This window comes from Choloepus didactylus, chromosome 1 (assembly GCF_015220235.1).
Source record: "Choloepus didactylus isolate mChoDid1 chromosome 1, mChoDid1.pri, whole genome shotgun sequence".
Lineage (NCBI taxonomy): Eukaryota > Metazoa > Chordata > Mammalia > Pilosa > Megalonychidae > Choloepus > Choloepus didactylus.
This window is the reverse complement of record NC_051307.1, coordinates 228,586,165-228,597,559: the sequence shown is the minus strand read 5'-3', so window position 1 is coordinate 228,597,559 and position 11,395 is coordinate 228,586,165.

Below are 11,395 nucleotides of genomic sequence, written 5' to 3'. Positions count from 1 at the left end.
CCACATGTAAAAATGTTCTTAAATTTGTACCTTTAATCACAATCGTTAATCACTCTAGGTTTCACTAAGTTATACTGTCCTAGTCTTTATATTCTATCTTTCCTTCTGGTGTCCTACATGCACCTAGCCTACCTCTTTCAACCATACTCACAGTCATCTTTATTCAGTGTACTTCCAGTTTTGTGCTACCATCACACAGTATTGTGGTATCCATTTCTGGATCCATACAATCAATGCAGTTGAACACTCGATACTCGTTCACCGCCAAATGCCTGATCTCTACCCTCTTTCTCTCTGCTGATAACCTGTGTTCTCAGCTTTAACTCTCAAAGTTTGCTCATTAATGTTAGTTCATATTAGTGAAACCATACAGTTTTGTCCTTTTGTTTCTGGCTAATTTCCCTCAACATAACATCCTCAAGGTTCATCCCCATTGTTATATGCTCCATGACTTTATTCCATCTAACAGCTGCATAATATTCCATTATATGTATATACCACAGTTTGTTTATCCACTTGTCTACTGATGGACATTTGGGCTGCTTCCATCTCATGGCCATTGTGAATAATGCTGTGATAAACATCAATTTGCAAATGTCTGTTCATGTCCTAGCTTTCAGTTCTTTTGAGTACATACTAGTAATGAGATTGCTGGATCATATGGCAATTCTATACTGAGCTTCCTGAGGAACTGCCACATTGCCTTCCACAGTGGTTACACTATTCTACATTCCCACCAACAGTGAATCAGTGTGCCTCTTTCTCCACACTTCTAATTTTTTTTACAGTGGCCATTCTAGAAGGTGTGAGATGATAGCTCATTGTTTTGATTTGCATTTCCCTAATGGCCAGTGAGGTTGAACATCTTTTCATGTATTTTTGAGCCATTTATATTTCCTCTACAGAAAAGTGTCTGTCCATGTCTTTTGCCCATTTTTTAATTGGGTTTTGTCTATTTGTTGTTGATTTGTAGGATCTCTTTTTATATTATGGATATTAAACCCTTATGTGATACGTGTTTTCCAAATATTTTCTCCCATTGCATAGGCTGCCTTTTTACTTTTCTGTCAATTGCCTTTGATGCACAGAAGTGTTCAATTTTGAAGAGAATGTGCTTATCTATTATTTTTTTCATTGCTTTTGCTTTGGGTGCAAGATTTAGGAAACCACCTCCTATCACAAGACCTTTAAGATATTTCCCTACATTTTCTTCTAAACGTTTGATGATCTAAGCTGAGATGTTTAGGTCTTTGATCCATTTTGAGTTAATTTTTATATAAGGTGTAAGATAGGAGTCCTCTTTCATTCTTTTGGATATGGATATCCAGTTCTCCAAACACTATTTATTGAGGAAATTGCCCTGTCCCAGTTGCATTGCCTTGACCACCTTATCAAAGATCAATTATCTGTAGATGATAGGGTCTATTTCTGAACACTCATTCGATTCCATTGGTCAATATATTTATCTTTATGCAGGTACCATGCTGTTTTGACCACTGTAGCTTTGTAATATTACAATTAGTTGATTCAGATGAAGAAGGTCCTTCAAATAATGCTGCCATCAGTGAAGAAGAGAGAAATCACAAGGGGAAATTAAATGAGAAAGAGAATGTTAGTGCAAAAAGCTCCCTCACAGAATAGAAGAACTTGATGATGTTATAGCATCCAATAGAAATTGATGATATAGAAATGCCTCTGAACAGAACCTTCTGATAGCATGAGGTTATCTGGGCAGAACCAGATTATTCGTTGGGTCTTTTGTTCCAAAGGGAAAAAAATAATACACCAATGACTTGAAAACAATTCTGCTCCCTTTGGAAGCATTCATTTGGCTGGAACTATTAGAAACATTGCAGTATGGTGTATTGAAAGTAGGAATATAGTTTTTAAACCCTTTGAACAAAGTATATGCATAAACAGTCATGAGATGAAACAACACTTGCATTTTGCCTTTTAATGTAAATACCCTTAGGTATCATTTAAAAGTTTTAAAATATTGTGGTTTAGTAAAGTTAATACCTGGTTATAAATTTTGCCTTTATTTTTGTTTAGAAGAAATTATTTTTAGCCTAGATCTAACTGTTTTCATACTCTTAACTGACTGAAACAGATTCAAAAATGTATCAAGTGCTAGGCATTGAAAATTGTTTATAAATGTTAACTGGCACTATGTATATTACTGTAAAACAATGTTAATTTACTCATGTTTTCAGCTTGTACTGCCCAGTATGTCTATGTAAGAAGCCAATTTTTGTGTATTGTGACAGTTTCAGGCTATTTATATTTGATGTTTTGTAAAACTCAAATATAACTATACTGTACTTACAGACCAAATAAATGGTATCTACATATTTGTTTTAAAAAAATCTATAGTTTTGGCTTTTTGGGGCATCATGCCCTTCCAGATAAATTTGATTATTGGTTTTCTATTTCTGCCAAATAAGTTGTTGGGACTTTAATTGGTGTTGCATTGAATTTATAAATCAATTTAGGTAGAATTGACATCTAAACTCAATTTAGTCTTCAAATCCATGAACATGGAATATCCTTCCATTTATTTAGGTCCTGGTTGATTTCTTTCAACAATTTCTTGTAGTTTTTTGTGTATAAGTATTTTGTGGCCTTGGTCAAGTTTATTCCTAAATACTTGATTCTTTTGGTTGCTATTGCAAATGGAATTATTTTTGCTTGATTTCCTCTTCATGTTGCTAATGTATAGGAACACTTCTGATTTTTGCTTGTTGGTCTTGTACCTTGCCACTTTGCTGTATTCCTTCATTAGCTCTGTAACTTTGCTGTAGGTTTTTCAGGATTTTCTACATATAGAATCATGTCATCTGCAAACAGTGGAAGTTTTACTTCTTCCTCTCCAATGTGGATGCCTTTTATTTCTTTTTCTTGCCTAATCACTCTAGCTAGAACTTTCAACACAGTGTTGAATAACCATGGTGACAGTGGGCATCCTTATCTTGTTCCTGATCTTAAAGCTTTCAGTCTTTCCCCGTTGAGTATGATGTTAGGTGTGTGTTTTCCATATATTCCCTTTATCATATTGAGGAAGGTCCCTTCTATTCCTATCCTTTTAAGTGTTTTCATCAAGAAAGGATATTGAATTTTGTCAAATGTCTTTTTTGCTTTAATTGAGATGATTGTGTGGTTTTTCTGCTTTGATTTATTGATGTGGTGTATTACATTAATTGGTTTTCTTGTGTGAAACCAGTCTTGCATAACTGGAATAAATCCCACTTTGTCATGGTGTATAATTCTTTTAATGTGCTGCTGGATTCGATTTCCAAGAATTCTGTTGAGGATTTTTGCATGTATATTCATTAAAGAGACTGGTCTATAATTTTCCTTTCTTATAGTATCATAGTCTGGCTTTTGTATTAGGGTGATGTTGGCTTCATAGAATTAGTTAGGTAACTTTTCTCTCTCTTCAGCCTTTTTTGAAAAGTTTGAGCAGGGAAGATACTAATTCTTTCCTGAATGCTTGGTAGAATTCACATGTGAAGCCATCTGTTCCTGGATTTTTCTTTTTTAGGAGCTTTTTGATGACTGATTCAATATCTTTACTTGTGATTGGTTTGTTGAGGTCATCTATTTTTTCTCCAGTCAGTGTTGGTAGTTCATGCTTTTCTAGTAAGTTGTCCATTTCATCTAAGTTGTCTAGTTTATTAACATATAGTTGCTCCTACTAGCCTCTCATTGTCTCCTTTATTTCTGTTGGGTCAGCAGTTCTGTCTGTTTTCCCATTTCTCATTTTATTTATTTGCATTCTCATTCATTCTCTCCCTCCTTCCTCCACGTCCCTCACCCTCTCTCTCTCTCTCTTTTGCTAGTCTAACTAAGGGTCCATAGATTTTATTGATTTTCTCAAAGAACCAACTTCAACTTCTGGTTTTGTTGATTCTCTATATTATTTTTCAGTTCTCAATTTCATTTATTTCTGCTCTAATCTCTGTTATTTCTTTCATTCTGTTTTCTTTGGGGTTTATTTGCTGTTCTTTCTCTAGTTCCTCCAGGTGAACACAATTCCTCAATTCTTGCTCTTTCTTCTTTTTAAATATAGGCATTTAGGGCAATAAATTTCCCTCTCAGCACTGCCTTTGCTGCATCCCATTAGTTTTGATATGTTGTGCTTTCATTTTACATTGCCTCAAGATATTTACTGATTTCCCTTATAATTTCTTCCTTGACCCACTGGTTGTTTAAGAGTGTGCTGTTTAGACTCCATACATTTTTAAATTTTCTGGTCTTCTGCCTGTTATTGATTTCCAACTTCATTCCATTATGATCAATATGTATAAGATGAATATTATCACTGTTTCTAAATTTATTGAGGCTTGCTTTATGACCCAACATATGGTCTATCCTGGAGAATGAACCATAAGTACTTGAGAAAAAAATGTATATCTTACTCTTTTGGGGTGTAGAGTTCTTTAAATGTCTGTTAAATCTAGTTAATTTATCAGTTTATTCAATATCTCTGTTTTCTTATTGGTCTTCTGTCTAGATGTTGTATCCATCGATGAGAGTGGTGCATTGAAGTCTCCCACTACTATTGTAGAAATGTCTGCTTCTCCCTTCAGTGTTGTCAGTGTTTGCCTTATGTATTTTGGGGCATTCTGTCTTGGTGCATAGATATTTATGATTCTTATACCTTCTTGATGGATTGCTCCTTTTATTAATACATTGTATCCTTCTATGTCTCTTTTAGTTATTTTACATTTGAAGTCTACTTTTGTCTAATTTGGTATAGCTATCCCTACTCTTTTCTTGTTGTAGCTTGTATGAAATATCTTTTTCCAACCTTTCACTTTCATCCTGTTTCTGTCCTTGGGTCTTAAGTGAGTCTCTTGTAGACAGCATATAGATAGGTCCTGTTTTTTTAATGCACTCTGCCAATCTATGTCTTTTGATTGGGGAGTTCAGTCCACTAACATTTAATGCAATTACTGTAAAGGCATTACTTTCTTCAACCATTTTTTCCTTTTGGATTTTATATGTCATATCTTTTTGTTCATTTGATCTTTCTTTTTACCCTTTTAAATACCTTTACTGCTAATCTTCATTTCTACACTCTTCTCCAAACCCCTCTCTCCTGTCTTTTCCTATCTGTCTGTAGCCCTCCCTTTAGTATTTCTTGTAGAGGAGGTCTCCTGTTCACAAACCCCCTCAATATCTATCTGTAAATGTTTTAAACTCTCCCTCATTTTTGAAGGACAGGTTTTCCAGATATAGGATTCTTGGTTGGCAGTTTTTCTGTTTCAGTTTCTTGAATATATTGTACCACACCCATCTCACTTGCATGGTTTCTGCTGAGAGATCTGCAGTTCGTCTTATTGAACATCCCTTATATGTGAAGCATTGCTTTTCTCTTGCTTTCACAGTTCTCTCTTTGTCTTTGACATTTGACAAATCTGATTATAAGTGTCTTGGAATAGGTCTATTTGGATCAATTCTGTTTGGGGTACTCTGTGCTTCTTGGGCCTGTAATTTGCTGTCTTTCATGAGAGTTGGGAAATTTTCATAGATTATTTCCTCTGCTATTCTTTCTGCCCCTTCTCCCTTCTCCTCTCCTTCTGGGTCACCTGTAACATGTATATTTGTGCACTTCGTGTTGTTGTTCAGTTCCAAGACCATCCTTGTATTTTTCCATTCTTTTCCCTATCTGTTCTTTTGTGTGTAGGATTTCAGATGTCCTGTCCTCCATTTCAGTAATCCTTCCTTCTGCCTCTTCAAGTCTGCTGTTTTATGTCTCCATTGTGTTTTTCATCTCTTCCATTGTGCCTTTCATTCCCATAAGTTCTGCCATTTGTTTTTCCAAGCTTTCAACTTCTTCTGTATGGACATATTGTATCTTCTTTATATCCTTCATCTCTATTATCACGTTTTCTTTCAACTCGTTGATTTGGTTTAGAAGATTTGTTTGAACATCTTTAATTAGTTGTTTCAACTCCTGAATCTCAGTTGAGGTGTTAGTTTGTTCCTTTGACTAGGCTATATTTTCATGTTTCCTGGTGTGACTAGTGACTTTTTGCTCTCTAGGCATCTAATATTCTTGATTAGTTTATTCTGGAGGTTGTTTTCTCCCTTTGACTAGGGTTTTCTTGCTGGATGTCTTTGATATCTTTCTGTTCTTTGTTTCTCTCACTGGCCAGTTGTCAGATTTGCTCTGTCCCCCAGACTTCTCCCCCAAATCAGGTACCCACAGTGTCCTGCCACAGGGATGGGAAGTAGGCATTGGGCATCCCAGCAAGTTCACTGTATGTGGTAAAACAAATCTGCTGGCTTCCAGTGGTTCCCTGTTTGTCATTGGCCAATAAGTCCTGGGTTTGTTTTAGAGCCCTGCTTTAAGAGTTGGTTGTCCATATTTCTCAGCCAAAATAGAGCTGGGCATGTAGATCAGCTACTGAGGTCCTAGGAAAGAGTCTGGAGCATCTTTTTAAAAGTGCTTTAACTCTATTGTACATTCTGGACTGTCCAGCAGATGCTCCTGTTCTGTAACTTAATCGTCCTTAGAAGCTGCTTTGCCACAGAGCACATTCTGCATGTATAGAGGTAAGCTGAAACTGTAGGATTTCTATGTCCTCACTTTGCTGGCCAAAATCTGTCTTGATGTGGGGCTCCACCAGTGGCAGAGGATTCCCTCATCTGACCCAATGCTTTAGCTGTCCCCCAGGCAAGGAAACAGCTGCTTACTGCTGCTTCCAAGTTTGGGTGAAACACTTTTGGACCAAGGCCTGGAAACACGGTCTCTGTCCATGTTTTCTCAGTCTCTTTGTCCCTCACTGACCCAGGTCTTGAAATGTCCTTCCCGTCCCCCAGGTCGTCAAATGGTAGAGGTGTATCTCACTGCCATGAGTGATTTTACAGTCTGGGCCCCTGGTGGGAGGGGTCCTGTCTGCTGATTCTCTGCCTTTCTCACACTGAGACTGAGTAAGGGGGAGGAGAGAGGACCAGCTTGTCCAAGACAGAAGAGTCCTACCTGATATTTCTTCTCTTTCTTCAACACAACATTTACAGGGTCCTTCTCCATTCTATATCTTGCTCCAGAGTTTCAAACAACTCAGAATTGTCCTTTTATTTTTCCATTGAATCTCTGGAGGAAAGTTTTCAGTCACTGTTAACATTGCCATGTTGATGATGTTATTCCAAGCTTATTATCTTTTAAAAATGCACATCCCAATTAATTTTAATTAAAGAAAACTGGGTAAGAATCATTAATCCAACAAATAGTAGTAATTCTGGAGAAGAATTTTTAAAACCTCCTCCTGAAATTATGTATCTTACATTGTCGTTGGGAAGACAAATACCCAACAGGTACCTAAAACAGGAGTTGCCCAGTTATAAACGCATTTTTTTTTAAACTTCAGCAAACCTGTTTCCTCTCCTGTATTTATCAACTGTACCTCTTTATTTCCCAAGATAGAAAGACACTTTGGAATCAATCTCTTGTCCTGTATCTTCTTTAAACCCCAATTTTTTCATGTTTCACTGTTGTTCCTACTTAATACCACTGCCTTATTTCAAGGTTTTTTCAATCTTGGTTAGATTTGCACAAGTTTCTTGTCTTTCATACTTGCCACTACTTTGTCCTTACCTCACTGTGTTTCCCATAGTCTTGATGGTAATAGTATTGTGTCAATAGAAGAATCTAGGGGTGCTGGTGTGGTGCACAGACCCTGACGCAGGGGCCCAGGTCTTAGATAGGGTGGGTGATAACATGGCATGTCTTGGTTTATCCTGATGCAGGATACTGCTGAGAATCCATTTCATTCACTCTACGACCCATTTCCTTGCTAGGTTGGCAAGGCTCTACATGATCTGCAATACCACTGCTCTCTCCCATCCCCATCCACTCTTCCAAACCCTATCATTGTCTCTCCTACTCTCCTCCAGCTCACTTTGGTCCATCTCACTGGCCTTCCTGCCAGGCATTGAACAGGCACATTTTTGTGTGTGTATATGTTCTTTTCTTTATATTCCCTCTGATATTTACCTGGCTCACTACTTTACTATCTTCTGGTCTTTGCTGAAATGTTACCTTATCAAGAAGGCCTTCTTGGCTGACACTATATTCAACAGCCCTCACTCATACAGCTCCCTATACTGCAGTGACTTTTTTTCTTTATTAGAGAAGTTGTAGGTTTACAGAACAATCTTGCACAAAATAGAGGATACCCATAAACTGCCCCATCATCAACACCCTGAACCAGTGTGGAACATTTGTTACAGTGATGATAGCACATTTCTACAATTGTACTATTACCTTATAGTCCAAGGCTTAACTTTGGGTTCACTATTTGTGTAGTACAGTTGCATGGATTTTTAAAAACTTTTCATTCTGTCATTATATATGTGATATAACATTTCCCCCATTAATCTCATTCAAATATATATTTCAGTACTATTAATTATGTTCACAATATTGTGCCATCATCACAACCATACATTACCAAAATATTGCCATCATTTCCAAAATATTGCCATCATTTCAGATAGAACCCTGTATATTTTAAGCCTTAACTTCCCATTCTGTATCACCACTCCATTCCCTGCTAACCTGTATTCTAGATTCTGACTCTATGAATTTCTTATTTTAATTGTTTGAAATCAGTGAGATCAGACAATATTTGTCCTTTTGTTTCTGGCTTATTTCACTCAAAGTCATATCTTTAGGTTTCATCTAAGTTGTTACATGTATCAAGACTTCATTTATTTTTGTGGCTAAATAAAATTCAAATGCATGCATAGAACACATTATATTTACCCATTCATTGGTTGATGGACACTTGAATTACTCCCATCTTTTAGCAATTATGAATAATGCTGCTATGAAACATCATTGTGCAAATATCTGTTCAAATCTCTGCTTTTAATTCTTCTGGGTATATACCTAGTAGTGGGATTGCTGGATCCTATCATAGTTCTATACTTTGCTTCCTGAGGATCCACCAAACTGTCTTCCACAGTAGCTGCACCATTTTACATTGCTACCAGCAATGAATGAGTGTTCCTGTTGCTCCACATCCTCTCCAAAATTTATTTTCCATTCTTTTTATAATAAGAGCCATTCTAATGGGTAAGAAAGTGATAAGTATAGCTAATGATGTTGAACATCTGTTCATGTGCTTTCTGGCTATTTGTATATATTCTTTGGAGAGATGTCTATTCTAGTCTCTTGCCCATTTTTTAACTGGGTTGTCTTTTTGTGAAGTTGGAAGATTTTTAAATATATTCTGGATATGAAACTTTATCAAATATGTGGTTTCCAAGTATTTTCTCCCATTATGTAGGCTATCATTTTTCTCTCATGATAGAATTCCTTAAGAACCGAAAGTTTTTAGTTTTGACGAAGTCCCATTTATCTAGTTTTTCTTTTGTTGCTTGTGCTTTCGGTGTAAAGTCTAAGAAACCATTGCCTGATACGAGGTCCTGAAGATGCTTCCCTTCATTTTCTTCTAGGAGTAGATAGTTCTAGCTCTTATACTTAGGTATTTGGTCCATTTTGAGTTGATTATTGTATAAGGTGTAAGGTAGGAGGTTTCCTTTTTTGGTTTTGAAAATGAAGTTCCAGTTTTCCCAGCACTATTTTTGAAGAGTCTGTTCTGTCCCAATGAAGTGCTCTTTGCCCCCTTTCCACACATCATTTGGCCATAAATGTGAGGGTAGTTTTCTTAGCTCTCAATTCTATTCCATTTGTCTATATGTCTGTTCTCGTGCCAGTACCATGCTGTTTTGAATACTGTGATTTTGGTAATAACTTTTAATACTGGGAAGTGTGAGTCCTCCAACTTCATTCTTCTTTTTAAAGATGGCTTTAGCTATTCAAGACATGTTACATTTCCATATAAGTTTGATGATTGGCTTTTCCATTTCTACAAGGAAGGCTGTTTGGATACTGATTGGTATTATATTCAATATGTTGCTTTGAGTATGATTGACATCTTAATGGTGTTTAGTTTTCTGCTGTATGAGCACAGAATGTCCTTCCATTTATTTAGGTCTTCTTTGATTTCTTTTACCTATATTTTGTAGTTTTCTGTGTACAAGTCCTTTACGTATTTAGTTAGGTTTATTCCTAGATATTTGATTCTTTTAGTTGCTATTGTGAATGGAATTATTTTCTTGATTCATTCTTTCAATTGTTCATTGCTTGTTATGGAAATAATACTGATTTGGGGACATGGATCTTGTACTCTGCCACTTTGCTGAATTCATTTATTAGCTCTCTGAACTTTTGTTGTGGGTTTTTCAAGACTTTCTGTATATGGGATCATGTTATCTGCAAATAGGGAAAATTTTACTTCTTCCTTTCCAATTTGGATGCCCCTTATTTTTTTTCTTGCTTCATTGCTCAGGCAATGACTTGCAGTTGAATAACAGTGGTGACAGTGGGCATCCTTGTCTTGTTCCTGATCTTAGAGGGAGAGCTTTCAGTCTTTCACCATTAAGTAGGAAGTTAGCTGTGGGTTTTTCATGTATGCTCTTTATCATGTTGAGGAGGTTTCCTTCTATTCCTTTTGTTCTAAATGTTTTTTATCAAGAAGTGGTGCTGGATTTTGTCAAATACCTATTCTGCATCAATTGAGATGATCATGTGTTTTATTTTTTCTTTCATTCTTTTAATGTGTTATATTATATTAACTGATTTTCTTATGTTGAACCAACCTTACATGCCAGGGATTAATCCCACTTGATCATGGTATATAATTCTTTTAATATGCTTTGGGATTCATTTGCTAATATTTGTTGAGGTTTTTAAAAACTATATTTATAAGAGATATTCATCTGTAGTTTTTTCTTGTGGTTTTATTTGGTTTAGGTGTGAGGGTGATGTTGGTTTTGTAGAATGAGGTAGGGAGTGTTCCCTCCTCTTCAATCTTTTGGAAGAGTTTTAGCAGAATTGGAGTTAAGTCTTCTTGGAATTTTTGGTAGAATTCCCCTGTGAAGACATCTGGTCCTGGGCTTTTCGTTGATGGGAAGTTTTTGATTACTGCATCAAACTTTTTATAGTAATTGTTTTGTTGGGATCTTCTATTTCTTAAGTCAATGTAGGCAGTTTGTGTGTTTCTAAAACTTTGTCTATTTCATGTAGGTTATCTGATTTATTGGTATACTGTTGTTGGTAGTATTCTTTTATAGTTCTTTTATTTCGGCAGGGTTGGTAGTAATGCTCCCCATTTTATTTCTGATTTTCATTATTTTTATCCTCTCTTTTTTCCTGTTGTCAGTCTAGTTAATGGTTTTTCAATTTCATTGATCTTTTCAAAGAAATGATTTTTGGTTTTGTTGATTTACTCTGCTTATTTTTATTCTTTACTTCATTTATCTCTGCTTTATCTTTAGTATTTCCTTCCTTCTGCTCACTTTCAGTTTAGTTTACCCTTCT